Raw genomic sequence first — 15,929 nt, forward strand, 5'->3', positions numbered from 1 at the left:
GTCATCGAATATTGAATTTCTTGATCCTAAAAGCACAATTAAAGGAACTTTCTTGTATTATTAAATTATAATTAGTTAATTATAGTTTACCCGCATTATTTTCAATCCCGTGAGAATGTCGGGTTAAAAATAGTCTATGTGTGATTCTAGATCTTCAGCAATCTACCTATTAAGTTTCATCAAAATCGGTTTAGCAGTTTTTGCGTTTGACGACGTGTTGGGGCAACAGTCACAGCACTGGTTTGTAACTGTTGCGCTGGCGGTTGCGGGTTTGATCCCCGCACACGACAAACATTTGTATTGGCCATCTTGTGGGTCTCCCACCGTACCTCGGAGAGCACGTTAAGCCGTCGGTCTTGGTTGTTATAATGTACATTAGTGAACGCTATTCATAGTAGGTCCAATCCGCATTGGAGCAGCGTGGTGGATTAAGCTCTGATCGTTCTCGTATATGGGGAAAGAGGCCTATGCCCAGGAGTGAGATATTATAGGCTGAAGCGAAGCGAAAAGAAGTTTTACTTCAGTCATGTGGTCTAAAGCACACGCGTTTTTTTTTTTTTTGTATAAAATAGTATCAAACATACGTTCATACATATATCCATCCTCACAAACTTTCGTATTAATATTAGTAGGACAAACAGTAAATAAAAAAATAGCAAAATAAATACATTAAAACGACTATTACAACATCGAGACCGCTGATACCCGTGATTCAGTATATTTCGGTTCACATCTCCGTGTTCGCAGTCAATGAGGTAAGCAAGCTCACGGCTAATGTATGGGACCCCACCGCTAAAATGCGCCATAAAAGCGCCGCAGAGCGATTTGTAGGCCCAATTGACTGTCAATGAATGGATGTACATTTAATATGGGTTTTGGACGGAATGGAACTTCGGGCTTTTGATGCCAATGCTTGTTTTATTCGAACACGATTTGAGGAATCAGTTTTGTGATGTAAACCTGTATTGAGGATGGTTTTATATTGTATGTAATACTTGGTGACCGGATATAAATATCTATATAAATATAAATATCTACACAATACACACACGGTCATCTGTTCCTAAAGTAAGTAGGTAACTTAATGCCCGTGTTATTATAGGTAACGGTCGACTGGTATAGATACATATTTTTTTTTCGATAAACATACTTATACATAAATATATAAATAAATATTTATATTACACACAGACTCGGGGTGGGAATCGGACCCACAACCCTCAGAGCAGAAAGCACTACGAACTGCACCAGCGGGCTAGTCGGGATATTTGGTATATAAAAGAGTATGTGTTTTTTTTTTGTGTAAAGATTATATTGGTTCAAATTGGTATCTAGTACAGCATAGATTTATTACTCTGCTGGATAAAAGCTTTCTCTCCTTAGGCGAAAGATTGAAGTCTAATCCGTCGCAGTCCTCCCAAATTATTTACGTGAATACTACCCGATTTAATAAAGAGTAACGTTAGTTATTAGGTATTGGTAATAACCGAGACCAATAAATTTACTTGTTTTAAATTGAACGATGCTTAGAATTAATGTCCTCTTTGTACTTGTATAACTTATATTTGAATACATTTAAATTTTCAGTCCGAAAAGGAACAACATATGTGTGGGCGTTAATGTTTCATTACTACTACACAAGAGTGGTCAATATATTTGTATAATATAATAAATAAATATAAATTATTTACATATATAAGTACTGCGGTCACCAACCCGCCTGCCCAGCGTGGTGACTATGGGCAAAACACACGAGTTCACGTTATTTTTGGCGTAAACTTGTGGAGGCCTATGTCCAGCGGTGGATTGTAAAGGCTGTAATGATGTTAATGATGATGATGACATATATAAGTGATACAAAGTTTATTTTAAAACAAAGCCACACTGCAATTATTTTGTTTACAATTTCACTTGACTTATTAGCGTTTCAAACTTGTCCGAGCATGAATCTTTAACGCTAGTTTTTTCTAATGTCATAATTTTAGCTTTTTAATATATTAATCTATATTTTATATAACTTTTTGTTTAATACATGGACAACGCTACGGCTAATATCTTTTCAAAATTACAACCAAGTCCTGAGCATCGTGTCCGCGCTCCCTGAAGTGCAGCGGCGGAGGAGCGGAGGCGGTGAGCGCTCCACTTAATAATATTTTTCACCTTGTTTCGTTTTCCAATTTTCCGCAAGTCACTCTCCGGGGTAACGGGCCGTGTTTTGATTTAGAAATGTGCCACAATCGCGTGCGCTTTTAATAAATACGATACGATTACGATTTTAATCGTTTTTTATTTCTGAATATCGTCATAATTAAATGTTATATTAACTTTCAAATTTGTGTAAGTAGGAACAGAAAGAAGATATAAATACAATGCTGAAGAAATGAACTCCACCAAGTTATATGGTTATGTCTTTGATTAGTGATACACGTGTTGAATTATAAACAGACTGATTCATTTAATGGAACTAACGGGCTGTTCGAAAGTTAAATTTTTTCACAAAGTTTTCTTGGAATTTTTAGGATGTTTGTGGGGCTTATTCTATTTCTATAACATATTTAGTCTTTGACTTTTATAATTGATGAAACGTAATAAGCTATATCTGAATATTTAATGTTTAATAAAAATTAATATTGTATGTTGTAAATGGACTCGTTTTGTATCTTTCAGGTTGTTGAGGCGCTTCTTTACCGTTTTATGACAAAGGAATAAAAACGTTAACGTAATTTGTTACATAATTTTTTATTTTAAGAAAAAATATGTACGTTAAAATATGATTAAGATTTAAATGAGTACCGTATTAAATTATGTAACATATAGTAACATAACTAAATCGTCCATAGAAATCGAATAAAAATACTCCAAGTTTATGACTACATTTATTTTCGTTTTTTTTTTTTTTTTTAAATCTTAGTCCTTAATTATGTCAGTTGAATGCTTTTTTTTATTAAATATAATTTTTTGTTCATCAACTCAAATTAGTGGCTTATTTATTGTTACTCATTTTGTGATGGTTTATACTTGACTTTTAATTTCGATAGTGGAGTTTAGTAGCGCTGTCTTTCCTGCAGGAAACGTGACTGAATTTATAATTATATATTAGGTATATGTGATTACTAATAATTTATTGATATATTGATATTTACAGGTTCTTATTACAAAATGAATATCGTATGATGAAATTACAATCCAAAGGCGTCTTTGAAGCCTATTTAAATTTTTGAATATATTTTTTAATCTGCCGTTTGGTAGTATTAGTCAAAAATGCTATGTTATTGTATCAAATAAATTACTGTATTCACAATAAAATGATATATCTCATATAGTTGTCGACTTTTCGCCGTTGACCTCACTCGTTATAATCTAATATCGTTCAGAGGGTATTGGTCGAGTGTTTGAGCAAGATCGCCAGCTTTGGATCTCCAACACCGAGGTACGGTTCACACGAACTATGAGGCGTTACATTATTATGATAAGAATTAAAATTAGTCAATATGTTTTTTGATAATTACAAATCAATGTATGTAATGTTAAAATAATATTTGTTTATACATGACTGAGTAACTCTAACAGAGTGCTGCAAATGATTGGTTATTAGTAAAGATATTCATTTAAGTAATTTCATTATTACTTGTATGATGACTTTACTATTAAAGCAAAGATACTTTAAAATTGCATTTTTGCAATTACTGTGCTAATTGAAATAAAACCACCAACCTACTTCAAACACTTTGTAAAGCTTACAGTTAAATAAAGGTTAGGATGTATTAGATTGATAGCACATATATTAAAATATAGAAATATAGAGAACGTAAATTAAATTTTTAATAATACATAGCTTTTACTTACTTAAATAGGCAAAACTTACTTAAAATAATTATCAAATGATATCATGTCATGCTAACCGTACTCGCCAAACATTGGCCCCAACATTGGCCAGTTATGATAACTTTCATCTCATAACATGTGACAGGGGACGAAGACGCAGGTAACTTGACGGAAAATCTAATTTAGCAAATTGAATTACACTGTCCACTAAGTCCGGGATATATTTCTATTTCAAATGCCTTTGTGTTATTGTGAAGGATTCCCGCTTGCGTGATGAACGGCGTTTCAACGAATCATTCTAATGGATATCATGGCGAGGTAGATGTTGATCGGGAATATTTGCTATTATACTTCTATTATTCTTATAGACGCCTTCAGAGACCCATTCAATAAATTTTTTATTTGATAAAATTTTACTTTTCATTTTTTTTTAAATTAATTATTTAAATTTTTAGTTACATTTTTACGTAATTTTGACTTTTTTATTTTATTTTTTTATTGTATTTGTGCTCTCATTATGTTTGTTGTATGTCTGTAAGCAGTGTATGTCTCAAATAAATGTCGTTCTTTCTTTCATTCTTTCTTCCTTTCTTTCTTTCTTAAATTCTAACTGAATTATAAAGTACATCTAGATCCTATGCTATCATATCAACTTTATATATTTTTTGCGCCACAATATCCTTAAAACAACTTGTTTTCTTTACCATTATTGGTCTACATGTAATTCTTTGCCTATTTTTATTAAATTTCCCTTAAAGAGAGAACTTTTAACCGCAGTGATCGGAAGTTAAAACTGTTATAAGCGAATTGACGTAATTTCCAATCTATATATTAATACGTGAAGCAAAGACTTTGTACCCCCTTTTTACGAAAATTGCGCGGACCGAGGAGTATGAAATTTCGTACATTTATAGTTTATGTAGAAAAGGAGTGCAGAATGCTATTTTTATTTTAAATCATGCATAAAATATAACGTAAGTATAGTAACGCTGTAATTCTACACATGACTTTACAATACGCTTGACTGAGAGTGCTACAATATCTTTACGTGTTTTAAATTGTCTGATTTAAAAGCTATATCGTTACACACCAATATTAGTGATCGACGTTTGATTTTTTTACGCTAGGTCGGCAAACAGATGCTTACCTGATGGCAAGCGATTACGGTAGCTTATAGACGCCTGCAACATCAGAAGCATCGCAAGCGTGTTGCCGACGCTATCCCCAATCCCAGAAGCTCTGGCCACCTTACTCACCCACACGAACACAATAATGCTTTAAAACAGTATTATTTATCTGTGGTTTTCTGTAAAGTCGGGGTCCCCCAGTCGGGCTGCTCCATATTTTGAGCAGAAACTTTCCTGTTATGCTCTACCTTCTCATAACCTACTAATAAAATGTATTTTTATTTCTAAAATATCTTCTAAAATTTTTAGTACATGATTTTAATGCGTTTTGATTCTTTTAGGTGTCTGGTTATCGTCAAAAAGACAAAGCTCGTCGAGAGATTACAGTAAATACATAAATAAATATCTTATAACATACACACACGGTCCTCTGTTCCTATGGTAAGCAACTTAATGCTTGTGTTACAGGTAACAGCCGACTGTTATAACTTTTTTTTTGATTAAACCCAATATATTCAGGCTCAGGCGGGAATTGAACCTGCAACCCGCGGAACAGAAAGCGAGGCCACTACAAACTGCGCCAACGGGCTAGTCTAGTCGTTGAAAATGTGGCGACTTTAGAACAAACACTTGAAATTTATAAAATGAAAACTTTTCATTCATAACTTCTCTAGTGGCATTTAAACGGTAACATTATTGACGTCTGTTGATCGTCTTTATTGTTAAACGTCACATACGTTTAGTACGGTCTTCAATTTCCATCTCAAGTGTCAACAATAGTCCGAGAGGCGGTCGTGAAATTATTTATCGAATCGCACTTGTCATAACAGCCCCATGTCCGGTTAATACCGGCTAATACCAGGTGGCATGTGTCACTGAAACTATCCGCTTAGCGGCGTAATCCCTGAAATCCATATGTCCACTCGCTACATCACTGTGACATACTTTTTGTTTGAATTTCGTGGTTTGAAAAACTATTGGGTAACAAACCAATTGTTTTCTGTTACTTGTGATAAAATATTGTTTTTAATTATTATATATTTTTTTTGTATGTTAGCTCAGAACTTTTGATTGGATGGATCGACTTGATCATTTTTTTTAATCGAAAGCTGGTGAGTGTTATGTTGAGATTACCTGTCGATGTAATTGAGGTCGGTTTTTTTATTTGCGAGCTAACAAAATTATGCATAAATGTATTTAATTATATGATAATCGTTAAAGCTATTCAGCACAAATTATCAGAACTTTTGACCGTGTGGACCGATTTCGACAATTTTTTTTTAATCGAAAGGTGGTGTGTGTCAATAGGTCCCATTTAAATTTATTTGAGATCTAACAACTACTTTTCGAGTTATATCTAATAATGCGTTTTTACTTGACGCTTTTTTCGTCGACCTGCGTTGTATTATACCGCATAACTTTCTACTGGATATACCGATTTGGATAATTCTTTTTTTGTTTAAAAGGAGATATCTCTAGTTTAGTACCATGATAAGGAAACCAGGATCTGATGATGGGATCCCAGAGAAATCGAGGGAAACTCTCGAAAATCCGCAATAAATTTTTACTGGGTGTTTCAATTTTGATAATTTTTAATTTAATGAAAAGCTGATATTCATCATGTGGTCACATTTAAATTTTATCGAGATCTGATAACTACTTTTTGAGTAATCTTTGATAACGCGTAGTTAGTTGACTATTTTTTCGTTGATCTACGTTGTATTACTTGTCGATGTAATTGAAGTCGGTTTTGTTTCGTTTGTCTGCAAACACAATTATTTTATTAATTCTTAAGTATCTAATGAATAAAAAAAAATCCCTTGATACGATATATTGTAGCTAGCATCTTGATTTCTTATTTTGTTTTGTACTACAAATCTATACTAATATTATAAAGATGAAAAGTTTGTTTGTTTGTTTGTTTAAATGCGTTAAGAAACTACTGGTTTGAATTGAAAAATTATTTTTGTTTTGGATAGCCTATTTTCCGAGAAATGCAATTTTTTTCTCAAATTAACGCGTGTAAAACTGAGTAGTAGAAGAAATAGTTGACAAAAACTCCAGATATCAAATTCTTTAAATGTTCTAATAGTAAATGATCGTAGACAAACGAAATGGTCCGATTATCTGTCGCAGATGGCAGTAAAAAGTAAGTGAAGTGTGCAGCGCTCACCTCAGCAAAATGCAATTAGGTTTGTCTCGGGAGACTGACGCGACCCGCATGTATAGACCGAGGACTGATTTTATAAAATGACACTTTGCTTATGCTAATAATTGTATAAATAAATTATTTTTGATAAAAATTGGTACAATTATAATAAATATCTTATAACATACACACACGGTCGTCTGTTCCTATGGTAAGCAACTTAATGCTTGTGTTACAGGTAACAGCCAACTATTATAACTATATATATATATATATACATACATATACATATACATAGAAATAATAAATATATAAATACAAAGATTACACCCAGACTCAGGCAGGAATCGAGCCCGCAACCCGCGGTACAGAAAGCAGGGCCACTACAAACTGCGCCAACGGGCTAGTAGTAGTATTTATTATATATATATATATATATATATATATATATATATATATATATATATATATATATATATATATATACATACATATACATATACATAGAAATAAAACATATATAAATACAAAGATTACACCCAGACTCAGGCAGGAATCGAGCCCGCAACCCGCGGTACAGAAAGCAGGGCCACTACAAACTGCGCCAACGGGCTAGTAGTAGTATTTCTTAATCTATTTAATTAATGTATGTAAGCGAAATTCTTGTCTATTTTGTTGGTTATCTACGTGGATAAAAGTCTATTTTTTGTTTAGGAAAACAAAAAGAGATCCCACTTACTTGACTTCCAGAATGACGTGGATATGAATGGCATTATTTTTTTCTGAATATACACTATACAGTTTTATTACTCTGTACACGTAACACTGAGCATAATAAAAAATAAATAAATTAAAACGACCTTGGCTCTTAAAGATTCAAGCTTGTAAATCAGGATTAGCACCTTCATCTTAATTGCTGTCTAAAGTCTGTATGCTTTTTGTCAGTAATTTCGGGTAATAATTGATTTTTAAGGCGTTTATTATAAGACAAAATTCTGTAGTATTAAAAACACGAAAATTAACTTGAGATAAATCTATTTAAAACGCAATCGGCTCCGCGTCTATTTTGTTCTGCTCCTGATTTACATATAAATTGTAGCTAACTCACGTGGCGTCTCTTACTTTTAACTGCTGTAACCGCACGCCGCGCCGTTCTACTCGAATTTAGACAAAAATATCTCCCAGTATGGACTCGCAATATTCAAATTGAATCGCTTTATTACTGCTTCTACTATGTGTTTACAAGATTGTTGCAATTTCGTTGGCGATTCGAACTACTTAAAGTTTTGCAACTACGAGAATTGAACTAAAAATTTTTTTACTATTAATTTCGTAAAAAAGAAAAAAATTACTCTCAATGAAAGACCGCTGTAAGTGATGAAGTTGATCATCAACTTCGTCACGTCATCAACTCTAACGTGTTTGATTGATTATGATAGTGTGTGACTTTATAGGATGCTTGATGCAAATCGAAAATGGTTAATTTTGACGACAAATTCCTTACGGTATGTTCGAACGTTTGCCTCGATTTTTGATAAACGAAATCTTGTATTGTGAACTGATAATTATCACATCAGATAAGTTTGGTATCTGCTGCTATTTGATTTGAATAAGCAAAGTAATTTAATGTATAAACAAATTTAAATAAATTTAGTATACACAAAATGAAATCCTTCTAAGAGGAGGAACTAACTGAGTTTTCCAGTCGGTTTTTTATATCTTCTTAGATTTGGATTTAGAAAAAATTTCAACTTTTTTTGAACCCTCAGAACGAAAGTAACCGACATAGCCCATAGAATTAGCAAGTTAAAGTGGCAGTGGGCTGGCCATCTGTGTCGCAGGACCGATGGTCGTTGGAGCAGACGGGTCCTGGAGTGGAGATCGCGTCTTGGCAAACGAAGTGTGGGGCGTCCTCAGACCCGTTGGACCGACGATCTACGTAAGATTGCCGGTGTAGGCTGGATGAGAATTACGGAAAACCGGGATGTTTAGCGCGAACTTGGGGAGGCCTATGTCCAGCAGTGGACTGCAATAGGCTGAGCTGACTGACTAACTGACTGACAGATTTTTCCTTACTTATGGACTAGTAGTGAATAATTTTCATTGAGTTGATAGCAGGCAAAAGCATGATGATGAATTTACAGTAGAAAAATCGTATTTGGATTAACCGAAACACTTTCAAGTGATTAAACGTGAATTTGATAAATTTGTTTTTTTTTTTTTAGTCATCCCAAAGCAGGCTAGTTAAGAGAAATATAAGAATTAGTTTCTCCATTTATCCTATGTGATAATTCAGTAAATAAATAATGGAGCAAAAAATGTACTTCAAAATGCGTTCAAATACTGTAAGGAACATTTTGACTTCTACCAATTAGTTTAAGAACACGTATGGTAAACAAACATTAAAAGCAATAAATACTCAACACTTGAAAATTGTCCCATCGAGAAACAGCTAGAATTCTAATTTCGTCACATACCTACCTAATCTTGTAAATCACTCGGTCCGTTCATCGGGCAAATTAAACATTATTCTTTTCAATCGGCATTCTTGTGCTCGGGGACTTTTTATTGGAATTTTTGCGTATCCCGTACGTGCCAATAAATACGGGCGCTAAGCGTTCGAAACGATTTAGACCCTACCATTTAGCTCCTTTATGTCAGTCGGCACGCACACACGCTTGTTCGGCAATGTAATGATGTTGTCTCACACATTGATAATAAACGCCCACAAGGGTAGGTAGTGTAATATTGTGCCGCACACATAGAACAGTGCATGCAAATCGCAAAGATAGAACACGGAATTCAACGTGTATTCTATTTACTGTTGCTTTTGTGGTGCGTTTGATTCGTTTTGATAGTGTAAGTGTAAGGTTGGTTGGCAATGTGTATTCGAAATAAATTAGTAATGACACATTGTTGTGAAAAATTTAAAGATATTTAATCTCTCTAAACTTTATGCAGCGGTCTAAGATGATCATAAATTTTAATTATTGAAGTTTACTCGTTAAGAAATCATGTACAGGAAGAAAACGTAGAAAAAAATGTTATGGTAAAATGATAAGTAATCATTTATGAATTGCACATAATTTCAAGTGATACATATAGCTTCTTTTTCCTTCTCCTCTTGGCAAACGTGTTGTGGGACGTCGTCCAGCCCGCTGAACCGACGATCTACGAAAGATTGCCGGTGCAGGCTGGGTTAGGATTGCGGAAAACCGGGATGTCTGGCGCGAACTTGGAGAGACCTATGTCAAGCAGTGGACGACGATAGGCTGAGAGAGGGTATAGCCTGAAATCAATCCATGAAAATTATAAATTAACCCCAAAAGATTGTCTTCAAACTCGAATTATGTTATTTAAAAAAAACAAAGACACAATAAAAGTATCAAACAAGCCAAACTAATAAAATAATAATCAAATAATAACTATCAAAGTTCAAAACGATACAGTCGCACTAAACACACTAGATCCCAGAATCGTTCCTTTAACACGACACAGAGGCGAATAGCAAAATAAAATACAATACAAAAAGCGTAAAAGAGAACGTATTGATTTGCAGGAATTTTTATTAGGAGGTGTTATACCTCAGTACACGGTGTGATTTGCGTGTCTTATTGCTTTCCGTAACTGCCTTTTCCTGCATGTGTGTGTGTGTATAGTCTTTTTCTATTTACGTTTGTAGTTGTAGATTTTATTAGTAGATTATTGAAAAGTTGTTCTTTTGCGCGTGTGTTATAATGATGTACGTACTCGTATGTAGTAGTTTTTTAATCGCATTCGCATTTTATTGGAAGATTATTAAACGTATTTATGTTTTAAGTGTGCGAGTTTTCTGATTGTTCTTGTAGTTTTAAATTTTATTAAATGATTCATCACTCATCATCATCACTTCAGCCTATCGCAGTCCGCTGCTGGACATAGGCTTCCACAAGTTGTCGCCAAAAATGGCGCGAATTGATATGTGTTGCCCATGGTCACCACATTTTATCAACTTTTAATTTTTTAGTAGATCACCAACCGTTGAGGACACACATGTAACCCATAAGATACACATGCTATAGAAGGAACAAATCCAGATATAATGCTAGTTTTGCCTATTATAAAATTTAAGAATCTCCTCTCGCTAAGACATGTTACTTGTTAGACTCCTAATATATTTATATATTTTATTGATATAATATTTGCTAATTCCGATTTGTTTTTCTCTCCTTGTGGGTCTCCCTACCGTGCCTTGGAGAGCACGCTAAGCCGCCGATCCCGGTTGTCACCATAAATACCTGATAGCGATCGTTACTCATAGTAGGGAATATATCCGCCAACCTGCAGTAAAGCAGCGTGGTGAATAAAGCTTCAATCCTTCTCCTACACGGAGAAAGAGGCCTATGCCTAGCAGTGAGATCTTACAGTCTGAATCGTTTATTAAATAACTATTTGTTACTAGGATAAAATCTCAGAGTTAAAGCCGCTGTAACTTTACAATCTACGATCATTTAGATCTTAATACCCTCTTCATTAGATCATATAAAACAAATCGTTAAATGTGTTTAACATTGTTATTCCGTAAAACATATAAACCTAGAGGTGTATAACTTTCTTAATTAATATGCAAAATTAAAAGTACACGGAAGTTGTCTTAACGTTGTAAGGGCGTGTTTGCATTGAAAGCGCAAAAGGTACAGATTTGTAAGGATGTAAATCAAATTGAATGTTTTATTAAACACTCAGTTGTGCTACGTATTCAAATTAAGTGGCGGTGTCGATGCTAAGTTGGTGTGGAGGTGAATTTATTGCACGCCCAAAAGGAGGCTGTGCTTTGCTTTCTCTAAATACAAAATTTGGGAAGCGCTTACATTTAAGCCTTTATTTTTGTTATAAAAAGGCTCCAATATGCTATAAAATACACACTTATATACAGAATACACATCAAACTATATATTAAATATCATTTTACGTCCTTTTTTAGTACTATTTTAGTAAAAAGAATCGGTTCAATGAATATTATGTTAGATGTCATTATTTTAGATATTCGAATGATAGAAAAATAACGCGAGAACCACTTGAAAAAATAAGCTGTTTTTTTATTATGTCAGGAATCTATTAACTAACGTTTCTACTCTTAAAAAAATATCATGTCATGTGATTGAATCAGAGCCATGTTATACCTGAGTAAAAAGCATAAGTTTTAAAGAAGACCCACCAGGAGTGCGTAGAGGTGAACACTTTTGGATTTTCCGAATATTTTTTCTTTGTTCTTGCCTTTAGTAGGATTATCAGCACGAATATTAAACGGTGATCTTCAAATTTATTTCAAAATATTATGAACATAGATAAAAAAAATATGAGAGCTACACTCTTTTATTATATATATATTAGTGCTCAATATAATTACCGATACCATTACTGGCTTACAAACGAGTAGGTTATATAATAATCATATTATGACACTTATGACTGAGTTATAATTATTAAATATTAAAATGAAAAAATATATATATATAAAAGTATAGACTGAACTCGACTCAATTATAAATATTAATATAATATTAATATTACTCGTACGTATACAAAAAAAGATTAAAAGCTATCTCCATACCAGCCGAGCTTGTAGATTTCCACCTCAACGTTCGTTCGCAATATTTACCAGCTTACTTTCTGTAAATATTCGTTGAACATCTCGAGTATAACTCGTACAAGAAAATTAAGCTTGTTTAATTACGTGCGCTGTTTGCTTAGCCTCGGAACAATTTCACTCATACACTTTTAGTTATAAACTCGCTAAAACGATGTAGGGTTTTATTTAATGTTTTGTAACCTTATTTTATAATTACATAACTATAAGTTTAATTTTTTATTTATATGTTTTTTTTATCGGCAGCTTACACCCAGTTTCAATATTCCATCTGAATTTGCTTCCTAGAGATAGAATTTTGACGTAAGTTTACTAGCGATACTAGCGCTAGATTACTAGTACAATTTCTTTAAATTATATTAAACCATATATTATTAAAAATACTTTTACGTGTGATTTTTTTATACATAAATGGTACTTGATATAGATAAGCTATTTTGTTTTTAACCGACTTTCAAAAAAAGGAGAAGGTTCTCAATTTGATTGTATTTTTTTTTATGTATGTTACTTCAGAACTTTTGACAGGGTGGACCGATTTCGATAAAAAAAATTTAATCGAAAGGTGGTGGGTGTTATTTGGTCCCATTAAAATTTATTTGAGATTTAATAACTTATTTTTGAGTTATATCTAATAATGCGTTTTTACTTGACTATTTTTTCGTCGACATACGTTGTGTTATACCGCATAACTTTTTACTCGGTGTACCGATTTTGATGATTTTTAATTTAGTCGAAAGCTGATATTTATCATGTGGTCACATTTAAATTTTATTGAGATCTGACCACAACTTTTTGAGTAATCTTTGATAACGTGTATTTACTTGACTATTTTTTCGTCTACTTACGTTGTATTATTCGTCGATGTAATTAAAGTCGGTTCTTTTTCGTTTGCCTGAAAACACAATTATTACGTTTTGAAGAATTAAAAAAAATTTGTGTAGCTTAATATGTCCGCAAAACTTTATTGAGGTTATATTCTCGACGGTATTGTAAAATCTTATTTGGGTTTTCTTATTTCACATGACACTGGCAAAAAAATAAACTTTTTAAAATGCCACACTCTTTTAATATGTATATTATAGCATTGTTGACGAATCACACGCTGCAAATTACAAAAATCGATTAATTACATTTTTACAATTTTTATTATAATTTATTTTCTCGTTTCCTTTTGTTTACTTTTTTATTGTTAGTTAATTTATTATACAGTCATTAATAAAAAAGTACTAGGCTAGCATAACTCGACCGGAGCAAACTTCGTATCTTCCGCTAACTACTGAAAGATGGTAATGAAGCGCACTCACCTTTTTATATCCGTCCCTTTCTTACTCGAGTGGAGTTGTATAAAGTTGTCCCACTCGACGCTGCTGTCACCGCCACAACGGCCGATCCGGACGGTGACAAGAAATTAATTAGGGGAAGCTGGGGAAAATAATGGTCCGCCGTGATTTTTAAATGAAATTTATTTTCTTCACTTCATTTATTTCTCGGCGACATGACACTTTGGAAATTATTAGAATTTGAACCGGCTTGCTTTCACTGGGTACGCTTTACAATGTATACCTTATTTAAAACATTTTTCAAACCCGTACCTATAAACTTGACATGTCCGGAATCGTGATATTTGAGACTGGAATGTAATTGAATTCACTTATATATTTGTTTTAATTACAATTCAGAAGCTTTTCTATAACGGCCAGTAACGGTCATATGTATGGATATATTGTTTGAGTACTCTTCAAGGTTATGGGACCTTGGTAATCAATATTGTGAAAAATTAATATCTGGGAAAAAATAAGATTTTTTTTTTAGTTTGGCTAATCTATCTTATGATATGATATTATATATGATATTAATCTTTTTTTTGTGTGTAATATTTTACATTTACATTAAATTAGCTTATTATTTATATTATCTATGTCCTATTGAATATGTCTCAAAAATCTAAAAATGAACTATTAAATGCATGGAAAACAAAGATGGCAGTCATTTATCTTCTTCCTTGATGTTAAAGCGTTTGAAAACCCCCAAAATTTTTGTTAACAGGCCGTCAAAGTTATGAAAAGAGATGATTTTTCTTGCATATTCTACAAAATTTGTTTTGCGGACACTAAGGACTTTATACCAACATAATAAAGACTAATTTTCTTTTAATAGTTTTTCGTTGTTTGTAATTTTTAAATGATATTTCGGTGATTATAAAGGGAAAGAGTTTAACGTTTGAAGTCGTGAGTGTAGCTTATATAATAATTATTTTTTAAATCATATTTGACAAGTTACGATTTTACGTATGAGTTTAAGTTTCTCATAGACGAGGCAACTACGATTGTTTTAATTGGTTTAATCACTTGATACCAAATGGAGATGACGTATAAATAACTTAATCCTCTGTTAATAAGATAGAATCATATAATTCAAATTCTATGTTCTATTGCACTTTTATTAACTGAGGTAGGACAGATCAGAAAATATCCACCTGGAAATCTGCAGCATTCCGACTGGGGAAGTACCTCGACCTTACAGAAGATTAAGCAGCTAAATAATACTGCTTTCAAGCATTGTCGTATTTCAGTAGCTTGTAAGGTGACCAGGGCTCATGGGGAGGGTCAGGGGTAGGGTAGGTAACGGGCTTGCGATGCTTCTGGTGTTGAAGGCGTCTATAAGATACGGCAATTGCTCACTATTAGGTGAGCCGTACGCTTGTTTACTGACCTAGTTGTAAAGATAAAAATAGTGTGTTTGTCAGTTCCGACGCACGACTAGAGTTGAGTTCTTTAGGTCGACTGTCTAAATAGTCACAAAAAGGCTTACTAGTCTAAGAAAAAGATTAATACCATATCAAATGGTAAATGAACGATTCTAATAACGCCATCTATCGAAACCCAATAGGGTTCTGATAGATGGCGTAACGAGAAACGTAACGAGGTCATTCATTCAGTGGATTTTACTCCTCATATTTTTTTTAATACCAGGGGCCTTATATAAAAATTATTCTTGAACTCCAAAAAAACTATAGTTCACTATGGTACTATTGTGTAAAAGTATTACTATACTTATATATATTAATCCAGTACGTTTCGGCCTGTAATATCCCACTACTGGGCTGGAGGTCTTTGATAGGGGTCTTTTGCCATGTAGGAGAAGGATTAGAGCTTAATCCACCACGCTACTCCAATGCGGGTTGGCGGAGAATAATCCA

The sequence above is a fragment of the Melitaea cinxia genome, chromosome 7, assembly GCF_905220565.1.
Source record: "Melitaea cinxia chromosome 7, ilMelCinx1.1, whole genome shotgun sequence".
NCBI classification, from domain to species: domain Eukaryota; kingdom Metazoa; phylum Arthropoda; class Insecta; order Lepidoptera; family Nymphalidae; genus Melitaea; species Melitaea cinxia.